We start from the raw sequence: 13839 nt of genomic DNA, 5'->3' as shown, positions 1-13839 counted from the left end.
GAGAAATGTCACATAGCTGGCTGGATAAGAGATGGCCTATTTAATGTATCCAGTATGGACAGCTGGATAGCCAATGACGGGTAAGATCCTCAGAGGAGGACAACCTAAGATAGGCACAGCCGGCTGGATAAGAGACGGCCTACTTAATGAAGTTTTGTGACGAACTTTAAAACAATCTGTCCTTGATCATGTAACATCCTGTGTTTACTGCATGAGCCTGGGAATCTAAATAGCTTAAAATTATTAACATTGTTATAACTTAGATGATATGTGAGGCACCATGCATGTTCTATATAAATCCTTTTCTAAGAATCAATAAACAGAACTGCTTCGCTTCTCTCCGCACAGTGTTCATGTATACGTGGTATCGCGCCACCGACACCTTTCTCCTAGTGACGTGCCTCCCCTTTTGGAAAAACCCATGTGCTGAGGAAGACAGCAGTTTAACAATTTGACTGAATGTGTTTGGGCATCTAACCTAGAAGGAACATCAGGCCTAAACTCCAGATTATAGTTACGGGATGGTGATCTTATCAGTTTTTGTGCTTACAAAAGTAAGACATTCTTCTTTTTTTTTTTTACATTTTTTATTGATTTATAATCATTTTACAATGTTGTGTCAAATTCCAGTATTCAGCACAATTTTTCAATTATACATGAAGATGTATATATTCATTGTCACATTTTTTTTCTCTGTGAGCTACCATAAAATCTTGTATATATTTCCCTGTGCTATACAGTATAATCTTGTTTATCTATTCTACAATTTTAAAATCCCAGTCTATCTCTTCCCATCCCCCACCCCTTTGGCAACCACAAGTCTGTATTCTCTGTCTATGAGTCTATTTCTGTTCTGTATTTATGCTTTGTTTGTTTGTTTGTTTGTTTGTTTGTTTTTAGATTCCACATATGAGTGATATCATATGGTATTTTTCTTTCTCTTTCTGGCTTACTTCACTTAGAATGACATTCTCCAGGAGCATCCATGTTGCTGTAAATGGCGTTATGTTGTCGGGTTTTATGGCTGATTAGTATTCCATTGTATAAATATACCACCTCTTCTTTATCCAGTCACCTGTTGATGGACATTTAGGCTGTTTCCATGTCTTGGCTATTGTAAATAATGCTGCTATGAATATTGGGGTGCAGGTGCCATCCTGAAGTAGGGTTCCTTCTGGATATAAGCCCAGAAGCGGGATTCCTGGGTCGAATGGTAGATTTATTCCTAGTCTTTTGAGGAATCTCCACACTGTTTTCCACAGTGGCTTCACCAAACTGCATTCCCACCAGCAGTGGAGGAGGGTTCCCCTTTCTCCACAGCCTCTCCAGCATTTGTCATTTGTGGATTTTTGAATGACGGCCATTCTGACTGGTGTGAGGTGATACCTCATTGTAGTTTTGATTTGCATTTCTCTGATACTTAGTGATATTGAGCATTTTTTCATGTGTCTATTGATCATTTGTATGTCTTCCTTGGAGAATTGCTTGTTTAGGTCTTCTGCCCATTTTTGGATTGGGTTGTTTATTTTCTTCTTATTGAGTCGTATGAGCTGCTTATATATTCTGGAGATCAAGCCTTTGTCGGTTTCATTTGCAAAAATTTTCTCCCATTCCATAGGTTGTCTTTTTGTTTTACTTATGGTTTCCTTTGCTGTGCAGAAGCTTGTAAGTTTCATTAGTTCCCATTTGTTTATTCTTGCTTTTATTTCTATTGCTTGAGTAGACTGTTCTAGGAGAACATTTTTGAGATGTATGTCATAATATTTTGCCTATATTTTCTTCTAGGAGGTTTATTGTGTCTTGTCTTACTTATGTTTAAGTCTTTGATCCATTTTGAGTTGATTTTTGTGTATGGTGTAAGGGAGTGTTCTAGCTTCATTGTTTTACATGCTGCTGTCCAGTTTTCCCAACACCATTTGCTGAAGAGACTGTCTTTATTCCATTGTATATTCTTGCCTCCTTTGTCGAAGATGAGTTGACCAAAAGTTTGTGGGTTCATTCCTAAGACATTATTTTCTTAATTAATAACTTAAAACAATTTTTGTGCATTGGGGTCAATGGGTGCCTCAAACTCTACACAAGGATACTGAAAGGAAGAGAGCAGTCTCCTCTTGCTCCTTTCTCTTCCTCCTCCATAAAACACCTCATAACCACCCAAAGTATTTAGACCTGTGCTACTCCAGTGAAAGTCTCCCTGGTTGGTATAACCATACTTTTCACAACTGGGTGGAGCTTGCCACATAGGTAACAAATTTATATTGGCCACAGTCTTTTTATTCCCATACTGATACCACAAGAGTCTGAAATGGGATTTCCAGATCACCTCTGTGAAGTGAAAAAATGATGAGAGAAATTGTAGCCCAGGAAAATGAAGCAACTTGACAAGCAAGGTGTCTTGGGTTGTTTCTTTTCAGCCCTGGCCATCCCCACGGGGGGCTGACATCTGAGGGCTCCCTGTCTGCAGCTCTGCCAGCAGCTGGTAGAGTAAATCCTGCAATCCTGAATGTGCACCACACAAGGACATAAAGATGATGGCAGAGCCAGAGTTAACTTGGGAGTCTACTCACTTCAAACCACTTCCTTGCACTTCGCTGGCAGAGCACTGAGCCAACATCAGCCAATAATCAAGTGCCACACAAGCTCAGGGGCAAGGTGGCCAGAGACAGAAACAAAACAGAACAAGAACTCAGAGGTTAACCACACCCTCTTTTATTACCTTTTTCAATGTATTTGCACTTTTATCATGATAATTCGTGTACCTCATTTTAAAGCTAATACTACAAAGCTTATTTTTTAAAAAAGGGAGTCTTGGGGGTGGGTATAGCTCAGTGGTAGTGTATGTGCTTAATGTGCACGAGGTCCTGGGTTCAATTCCCAGTACCTCCATTTAAAAATTTTTTTTTAATTAAAAAAGAAAAGAAAGAAAAAAGGGAGTCTCTAGCATAGCTATTCAGACCTCCCAGGCTTTCTCCAAAGGAAATCAGTTTCAGTTCTCTTTACCTGTTTCTTCTAGTATTTGTCTCCATATTTTTAAATGACAGGCTGACGTATCTTTTTCTCGATGTGATTGTTTCAGATATTATCTATCAGCTTCCTGTAATGAAGGATGAGGATTTAGCTGTTTTATATTCTTATAATCTCAATCTCTCTCACTCTCTCTCTTTTCCTGTTACCAGCTTTTGTGCTTACAAAAGTAAGACGTTGTTTTCTTGATTAGTAATTTAAAACAATTTACTTCTCCCTGAATCACCCCTTCCAACACCACAAATACTGTATCAATTGTCATAGCTCACGTTAATGTGACAAATATTTCCCACAGCTGATTCACATCATGAACTAACATTTTGTTCTTCCTGGAGTTAATTGCTATTTTTTTCATTTGTCTTGTTTTTTTATACATCTATCACTAATTCTTCCCCAAATTCTCTGACAGAACTATAAAACTTCTCCCTATATATTCAAACATACTTCCTAATCCATCAGTTCCATTTTATTTCTGTTGACTGCTTTGCTCCAGGACCACTCCCTCCTCCTGCTCAGCTTGGTCCATTGTCACACTATGCCTGCTGCTCAGCTGTTGCCACAGTATTGCCTTTACCATCATCCTGAGATTTCCAAAGCCTCTCTCCCGTGGACTCACTACTTTCTGGATCGCAGACCTTTCTCTTTCATCTTCCTCTCTGCCCTTTCATTGCAAAGACCATCCGTTCTCTTCATGAGAAAAAGTGCTTGGAAGATAAATTTTTTTAGAACTCCCATATCAAATGGTCATATGCTGGCTGTGTGTGTAACGTACAGTTTAACTGGCTATTGAATTCTAGGTTGAAAAGTTATTATCCAAGGCATACTTGATCCTTTGTCCACTAATTACCATTGTTGTTGTGCAAAGTCTGAGTCATTCTGATTCCTGTTCCTTTGGACATGTAGTCTGTTTTATTTCTCTCTGGAAGTGCTTAGGATCTTCAATTTCTCCTTGGTATTTTGGATTTTCACAATGAAGAGGCTCAGCATGAGTCACATTGACTGTGCTGAATACTTAGAACCTTCCAATATAGGAACTCATGACTTCAGTTACGTGAATTTTTCTTGTATTGTGGCTCTACTTTGCTTCTCTTCATAATCTCTATCCTTTTAAAATGGCAATTGGTTGTACACTAGATCTCCTAGCTTGACCATCTACTTCTTTTATATTTTATTCTTTCTCTTTTACTCCATACTTTTTTACTTTTTGTTTTAGTTATTAGAAAATTTCATTAACATATTCTAAATTTTACTAAATTTTTCATTCCTTCTAATATTTTTAACTTCCAGGAGCTCTTTCTTTTACTTTCCCTCTACTTTTAAAGCATTCTAGGTTATTTCCTGAGAATATCAATGTTGTTTTATTTTTTTTAATTTTTCTTTCGCTAACTGCATTTTTCCCCTTTTACTCAAAATTCTCAAAGACTTTAAGAGCTAAGGTTAAATAAGCAATTTATTTTTCTCTCAGAAAAATGTACAACGATCATACAGCCAAGACATGGGTTATGAAATATTTTATGCTGAAGGTTATTCTGATAGTTTAGTATCAAAATAACCTTTCATTTGTGCCTTTATCAAAGAAAAGTATGATTAAGTGGTAGCACAGACAATCAAAAAGTCTTAATTTAATTATTTGACTTACAGTTATTTGCTCCAGGTCAGACATAAATAAGTGAGAGCATCAGAGTGGCCACTCCTCAGCCAGAGTTAAAAAGAGAAATTTCTAGCACTACAAAGGAGATTCCTTTCCTTACAATTAGTCATCTCATAAAACAAACATGCCAACACTGGCTCTATTTATATAACCTGAGTATCCTCAAGAAAACCCAAAATGTGGGTAATAAAGTAGGATTTCTTTTCCCTTATATGCCTAAAGGTTAGAGAATGTGGAACAGCTTTTTTCTGAAGAAAAGAAAACAAAACATGTTGATAAATTCTCAGAAATTCAGAGACTGGGTAGGATATTTTCCAGTAAATATTCTGAACATAGTCTCACTTATAAAATCTCCCTATCTGGCAGTTTCCCTTCCAGCTAAAGGGGACGTCATAGTTCACTTTTCTGTTTCCAAGAATATTTTCTTTTGCACAGCTCTTTGGCATAGGGGATAAATTCCCCTCCATAACAATGCTGCTTTCCCAAGGAGTGTAATGTCTCTTCACTGACAACAGTTATACTACAAGAAAAAAAAAGAAGATTCACATGGCAAACAAACTAAACAAAAGATAAAATGCAGGGCATCACATGGAGCATATTTTCTTTCTTTTTCTTTAGTTTGTTTACTAGCTCATTTCTATTTAAGCATGTGAATATAATCAGAAACATTTCACTTCTACAAACATGATCCCATGCTTAGCTTATCTAGTATTTTGCAGTGTCTCAGTTTTACTATTATGTCATCTAAGGAAAATTTTTGAAAAAGTTACACTATTTGAGTCAGAATGCTTAACACTAAGTGATTGCTTAAAATACAAAAAAGCTAAGCAATTGGGAAGGTAAACAACTAATTGTTCAATGGTGTCTACTTGTAGGAAATAGTGTAACAGAATTGTTGGCCAAAACTGTAATTAAAAATCCCGTATCAGAATATTTCTCTATTCCATAGTCAATGATTTAAAAATCCACACTAAATTCTAAATTTGTACTTATAATGCTTTCTTGAAAGTTTGGGTTTTTTAAAAAAAATAATATATAACATAAAATTTCTAGTTGTAGAGTATTATTCTTCACAGTAATCTTTGCTATTTTAAATTGTTGGTTTTGTTTACATTTTTATTGTTTGGATTGCCCCATGAAAATATACTCTCCATGAGATCAGCAATTTTGTCATCTTTTTCACTGAAATTTTCCCAGCACAAAGTGACTCAGTGAATATCTGTTGAATAAAATAATTAACAAAACTTTTACACTGACATGAGCCTATGCTCTCATTTAATCCTCACAACTATTCTGTGCTGTGGTATTTTTATCTCATTTACTCTAAAGAATAAAAACTAGATTTGAAGGGAATTTATTGACTTCTTCAATACTACTGTTCATAAAAAATCCCAAGTATAACATAGTATTTATAAACAACTAATTAATCCAATCCTGTTGCTGCTATGAGATTAATGAATTGAACTTCATTTCAGTTTAAAATAGAATTTGTGGGGCAGATCCTTGTGATAGGCAATAATAAAAAGCAAATTTCAAAGAAAGAGAAATTCCATTTTCAATTTTTGTGAATACTTGTGCATTTTAAAGTATATAATTTGAAATGTTTTAGAAATTCTACTGATTCACTTCACGAAAAGTATACCAGTTTTCTTTTAATTAATTCTTGTGAATTTTGTCATTAATTTATTCAACAACTATGTCAAAAAGTATATTCATATATTCAACATATACACTTATATATCTGTTGATTAATATATTTATATTCATTCATAAAGAGAGTTTGTACTATTTTAAAGGCAGCATGCTGAGTCCTAGATTCATGCAGCCATGAAAAATAAAAGTAAAATGAATCTCATCAAGCAAATTAATATTAATGTTTTTCAAGTCTCCATCTTTCTTTTAGAACATGAAAGTCACCCACTCTACACTCTGTGAAATGAAGTGCTCTTCGTATTTCTAAAAAATTCAGACAGTAAGGCACAATAAATATGTACCATCTTTGTCTTCTCTAATCATCTTTCCTAAAACTCATCCACCAAAAGAAATTGTCTAATTGGATTCTCAAAACAGTAAATTTCTTTGATCTATAATTAGTTGCATAAGTTGTATGTCTGACAAAATTTAAGGAGGTTCTGCTTTATGTTGTTCAATGACAGTGATAAGGAAATAACAGTTATATGTTTCCAAAAAATAATAAACACCCACCCCACACTGCACAACCATCCTTTTTAAATAATTACAAAATGAAAATTGCTATAAATCAGTTATTGAACATGTTTCAAGTCTAATTAAGTCCCCTGACATATAGCTACATAAAGTTAAAACTTTTTAAATGTTTTCCCTTATTATAAGCAGGTGGGGGGAAAGCTTGATTCCATGTTAACAGCAATATAACTTAGACTTGTTTTACATGCTAACGTCAGACAGTGGCAGTGCAAGAATTAGACTTCTCAACTGTAACAGGATGCTACTATTCTGGAAATCATTATCAGCAAGGAATCAAAGACCAAGACACTTGGCTGTTTGTTCCTGCCCAGTATAGTCATTTCGTTTCTATTAAATTCTGTATTCTCAGCTAAGATAAACTGGGAATTTACATCAGCTATGTATGCCAGTCTTTTCTCATTAATCTGTATCTTAACTACAATACAAATGCCAGAATATAGTATTATATTTGGAAGATGATTTAAATACTTTTTGATTTGATAATATTAACTATAGGAATTAAGGCCAAATCTTGGCTCCTTAGAAAAATGTTAGACACTGGGGTTTGCACTTTCCACATTCACTCACAAGAAACATGAATTCAAGACAGTTGAGAAGAATTGAGCTAGAAATATTATCAACGACCCCAATCAGCTCACAGAGAGATCAGAGATCAAAAGAGCAGAAGGTCAGTATGGATAGCGCAGAGAAAACAATAGATAGAAGAGGATGGGGATTTAGGTGAAGGCCAAATCATTAGAGCTTTGTTGGTCATGATAAGGAATTTCAATTTTATTCCAAGTACAGAGAGAAACCATTAAAAATGTTAATAGCATATACCAGTAGCATAAAGCAAGAGAGAAATTTGGCTCTCTCATATAAACGAAGTCCATAGGTAAGCAGATTGGTTTCTGGCCTCAGTAAGCTTTGGGGACTCAGATTCTTTCAGCTACCTATTTAACCATACCTAAGGTATGGCTCTTATACTCAGAAACCAATATGGCTGTTGGGGCTCCAACCATCACAAGCACATTCCAAACAGCAAGATTCACCTCAAAAATCTCAGTGCCTTAAAACAAGGACTATTAATTTTTTATTCTTGCTATACGTTCATCATGGGTCAGCAGAGGGGCTCTGTTTATCATGCAGTGAACCATGGACAGATGACCCTGATTGAAGAAAACTCCACTTCATATGGTAAAGTCCACTATACCAGAAAGAAAAGAGAAGTGAGGAAGTATCACTGTGTAATAGTCAGCCTACTACAAGATGGCCCTAAATGACCCCTGCCTCCTATATTCGCACACACTTCCAACATTGTATTAGGGTTGGCTTGTGTGCTCAACAGAATATTGCAGAAGTGATGTTATATCATGTCCAAGGGTAGGTCATAAAAGACACTGTGACTTCTGTCATTCTCTCTCTTGGATTTCTGTCTCTGGGAGAAGTTAGCTGCCATGTTGTTAGCAGTCTTATGGAGAGGCCCATGTGGTGAGGAACTGAGACCTCCTGTTAACATCCAGCAGGAAACTAAAGGCTCCAGCCCATCGAGGATCTTCAGACTTCAGATGACTACAACACTGGACAATATCTTGATTGCAGGTCAATTAGAGATTCTGACCCAGAACCAAACAACTGAGCAACTTCAAAGTTTATGACACAAAAGAAATTGTGAGAAAAAAAATTATTGTGTGAGTTCTGGGATAATTTGTCACACAGAAATAAATAACAATACACACTGTCTCTAAGTTTCCATCTATATATTGCAAATCATTGGCTAAAGCAAGTCACGTAATCACATCTTAGGTCAACTGCATAAGGAAGCTCTGTACCACTCCATGTTTCGAGAAGGAGAGAGAGTTGAAATACTTCATTATTATATATTTAAAAGAACTTTCAAGCTATTATATGAAAATGGATTGGAGTGGGCAAAACTGTAAGTGAAGAGACCAGTTAAAATAATTTTAATAGTCTCGGTCTGAGAGGAAGTTGGATTAGAGCAAAGCAGTTGAGAGGGCTAGAGAAAGCAATTAGATGTTTATGAGTGACCTCATTAGGAGCCATATCGTTGGATGGTGAGAGCAAAACTGGGATATCGAGGAGCTGAGAAATGGGAAATAAAGAAAAAGAAACTGAATATAGAACATTGTTTAATAAGTTTGGATATTGAAAAGAAAGGAAGAACCAGTCAGCATGTAAGGAGTATGGAAGCCATCACTCCCATCCTCACAACAATAAAAGCATCAAACAAATTGCAAACTGACAGCATTTCTTAGATATGTGAAAGAAATGAGGTCACAGGACAAACCACTCTTCCCAAAATTGGAGTGGTAAACAGGAAGATACAGAGGATTATAACTTTGATCAAAGTAGAAACCCAGAAGCAGAAGTCTTTGCAGGAACCAGTGCTAGGGTGAGAATATTTAAACTGCAATTGATGAACTGCTGTAAGTTCAATGTGAACAAAATCTCAGGGTTAAAACTCCAGTCATGCCCAGACTTGAGGTGTGGGGCCTCATAATTTAATAACTTTTATCCTTAGGGGCCCTATCAGTTACTCTCAGTGACGATCAGAGGAAAATTCCCTCACGATTCTAGCAGAAGAACAAAAATAACCATTTTAAAATAAGCCCAGAATAGTACATTCTCCTTATCAGCACCTGTCCTTAAGTCAAACTATTTTACCAGGGCCCAACAGACTGGGCTTTAACCAGGGCTTAACTGACCTAAGGGAAGGGAATTACTCAACTCTAATCCTCTCTGGCCTTTCTGTATCACTTAAGGGTGGACAAAACACTAGGAAGCATTTGTGAAGGTTACAGCCCAGGGACACAGGCTCATTAAAACGCTGAGGCCTAAATGCTTACCCTCCCCTCACACCTGACTACCACATCTTAGAGCTCCTGTTTATAAAAACAGGGGATTACAACTGAAAGAACAGCACCTTCTTGAAGAAGATCCCAAAGACGGCAGGGAAGACAACAACAAAAACACTAGAGGAAGTTTTAGCTCCTGATACCTACAGCTACAGCAAGCAGCAAACACAGCATAACTCCCAGCCAGATAAACATAAAGTTTTACACTAAAGGCCTATTTACCTCAGTTCCTTTTATCCACAACGTCATGTTCAGCTTTCAAAAAAATTACAAGGCATTCTAAAATACAAAAATAAATACATAAATAAAAGCAACAACAAAAAACCACCCCCCACAGTTTGAAGAGACAAAGAAGCATCAGAATCCAACTCAGACACAATAGAGATATTGGAATTATTTGACTGAAAATTTAAAACAACTATGATTAATATGTTAAGGATGTTAATGTAAAAAGTAGACAAAATTCAAGAATAGATGGATAATGTAAGCAAAAAGATGAAAACTCTAAAATTTTGAGGAATGTGCAAGAAATAAAAAACACTATAATACAAATGAAGAATGATTTTGATAAGCTCATCAATAAACTACACACAACCACGGAAAGAATAGGTGAGCATGAAGAAATGCTAATAGCAACTTCTAAAACTGAAAATCAAAGGGAAAAATAATTTTAGAAATTGGAATAGGATATCCAAGGACTGTGGGACAATTACAAAGACATAACGTATACATATTGGAATATCAGAAAGAGAAAAACGAGAGAACAGAAGAGAGAAAATGTATGAAATGATAATGGCTGAGAATTTTCAAAAATTAATGAGAGGAATCCAGGAAAGTCAGAGAATACTAAGAAGGACAAATACCAAATCTGTCCCGAGATACATCATATTCAAATTGCATAAAGTCAAAGACACAGAGAAAACCTTGAAATAAGCCAGAGGGGTGTAAGATTATCTTACAAATATAGAGAAGCAAGGATACAAATTACATCACACTTCTCTTGATGCAAATAAGGAGAGTAAAGTGAAAAATTTAAAGTATTGGAAAAAAAGACTGCTGACAAAAAATTTCTATACAATGAAATGATCCTTTAAAAGTGAAGGGGAAATACTTTCTCAAATAAACAAAAATTGAGGGATTTTTTTTTTTCACCAGTAGACCTACCTTTCAAGAGATGTTAAAAAGTTCCTCAGAGAAATGGAAAATAATATAGGTCAGAACTTGGAGCTGCATTTTAAAAGGAAAAATGTTAGAGAAGGAATAAAGACAAAGTAAAATATTTTCTTTTTCTTATTCTTAATTCATCTAACTTATAACAAGTTTTCCAAAATAATAATAGCAACAATATATTCAGTGATTATAACTTTTGGATAAGTGAAATCAATGACAGCAATGTTACAAGGGATGGAAAAGAGAAATTGAGAATATTCTGTTATAAGGTACTTGTAATATCTGTGAAGCAGTATAGTATTATTTGAAAGTGAAATTAGGTTAGTAGTAATTTATATTGAAAATCTGAAGGGAACCACTAAAAAAACAAGTTTTTTTAAGTGAACTTGATATACTAAGGAGAGAAAAAAATAACATAAAATCTTCAATTAAAACCACAGAGAGTACCCAATCCAAAAATGGGCAGAAGACCTAAACAAGGAATTCTCCAAGGAAGACATACAAATGATCAAAAGGCACATGAAAAAAATGCTCAATATCACTAAGTATCAGAGAAATGCAAATCAAAACTACAATGAGGTATCACCTCACACCAGTCAGAATGGCCGTCATTCAAAAATCCACAAATGACAAATGCTGGAGAGGCTGTGGAGAAAGGGGAACCCTCCTATACTGCTGGTGGGAATGCAGTTTGGTGCAGCCACTGTGGAAAACAGTGTGGAGATTCCTCAAAAGACTAGGAATAGACTTACCATATGACCCAGGAATCCCACTCCTGGGCTTGTATCCAGAAGGAATCCTACTTCAGGATGACACCTGCACCCCAATATTCATAGCAGCACTATTTACAATAGCCAAGACATGGAAACAGCCTAAATGTCCATCAACAGGTGACTGGATAAAGAAGAGGTGGTATATTTATATAATGGAATACTACTCAGCCATAAAAACTGACAACATAATGCCATTTACAGCAACATGGATGCTCCTGGAGAATGTCATTCTAAGTGAAGTAAGCCAGAAAGAGAAAGACAAATACTATATGAGATCGCTCATATGTGGAATCTAAAAAACAAAAACAAAAACAAACAAACAAACAAAAACAAAGCATAAATACAGGACAGAAATAGACTCATAGACAAAGAATACAGACTTGTGGTTGCCAGGGGGGCGGAGGGTGGGAAGGGATAAACTGGGATTTCAAAATTATAGAATAGATAAACAAGATTATACTGTATAGCACAGGGAAATATACACAAAATGTTATGGTAGCTCACAGAGAAAAAAAATGTGACAATGAGTGTGTATATGTCCATGTATGACTGAAAAATTGTGCTGAATACTGGAATTTGATACAACATTGTAAAATGATTATAAATCAATAAAAAAAAGTTAAAAAAAAACCACAGAGAGTAGGAAAAGAGTATAAGTCAAAAAAGAAAAAAAAGAATGAACAAGGACAATGACTAGAAAACAGTAAAAATATGAGAGAAATTAATCCAAGTATATCAATAATCACTTTAAATGTCAATGATCTAGGTACATCATTTAAAAGACAGAGATCGTCAGAGTGATTTTTTTGAAAGACCCAGTTATATGTTGTCTACAAGAAACATACTTTAAATATAAAGCAACAATTAAATTAAAAGTAAAGAGATAAGAAAAGATATACCATGCTAACACTAATAAAAAGAAGGTTGGAGTAGCTATATAAATGGCAGACAAAGAAGAGTTCAGATCAAGAAAAATTATCAAGAATAAAGAGGAGAATTACATAACGATAAAGTGGTCAGTTTGCTAAGAAAATTTTACAATTTTTAATGTGTATGCATCTAATAACATAGCATCAACAAAAACTGATAGGATTTCAAGGAGAAAGACTAGTCTACATTATAGTTGGAGATTTCAACTATCCTCTCTTAGTAACTGACAGACCCAGCAGGTAAAAATCTGTAAAAACATAGGTGAACTGAATAGCACCATCAATATCTGGATCTAATTGACACCTATAAAATGCTTCATCCAATAATAGCAGAATAAATATTCTCTTCAAGTTCACAGGGAACCAAGATAAGCCACAGTCTGGGTCTTAAACACACTTTAACAAATTTAAAAGAACAGACATTATTCAAAGTATGTTTTCAATACACAAGGGAATTAAACCAGAAATCAGTAATGAAAAGATAGCTGGAAAATCCCCAAATATTTGGAGATTAAAAACACACTTCTAAATAACACATGAATCAAAGAATAAGACAAAGAATAGGACTCAAGATACATTAAATAATATTTTGAACTAAATAAAAATGAATATACAACTTATCAAAATTTGTGGGATAGAGCAAAGACAGAGTTTAGAGGGAAATTTATAGTATTGAATGCATATATTAGAAAGAAGAAAGATCTAAAATCGAAAGTCTAAACTTCTACCTCATGAAACGAAAAAAAGAAGAGCAAATTAAATTCAAAGTACCCAGGTGGAAATAAATTATAAAATTAACAGTAATCAATGAAATTGAATATAGGGAATCAATAGAGAAAGTCAACAAATCCCAAAGCAGCTTCTTTGGAAAAATTAAGAAATTTGCAGAAAAATCATTTGACAAAATCCAACACTCATTTATCACAAAAACTCCCAGCAATTAGAAATAGAGGGGAATTTTCTCACCTTCATAAAGAACATCTACAAAAAGCCTACTGCTGACATCATATTGAATGGTGAGAAATTAGATGCTTTCCTGATATGATCAGGAACGAGGCAAGGATGTCCCCTCTCACAACTCCTATTCAGCATCATACTGGAAATCCTAGCTAATGCAATAAGACAGGAAAAGTAAATAAACTGTATATGCACCATAAGGCAGGAATAAAAGAAAGGAAGATATAACTAGATTGAAGGCAAATAAGGGCAGG

At 35.0% G+C, this 13839-nt stretch overlaps 1 non-coding gene across 1 annotated transcript; it reads left to right on the top strand.

The window, feature by feature from the left end:
• The first annotated feature begins 2813 nt into the window (after positions 1 to 2813).
• TRNAI-AAU (transfer RNA isoleucine (anticodon AAU)) lies at positions 2814 to 2886 on the top strand. The gene has a single exon. It is a non-coding gene; the product is annotated as a tRNA-Ile (tRNA).
• Positions 2887 to 13839: the final 10953 nt, after the last annotated feature.

The sequence above is a fragment of the Camelus bactrianus genome, chromosome 14, assembly GCF_048773025.1.
Source record: "Camelus bactrianus isolate YW-2024 breed Bactrian camel chromosome 14, ASM4877302v1, whole genome shotgun sequence".
NCBI classification, from domain to species: Eukaryota; Metazoa; Chordata; class Mammalia; order Artiodactyla; family Camelidae; genus Camelus; species Camelus bactrianus.
This window is presented reverse-complemented; position numbering and strand designations above follow the sequence as displayed.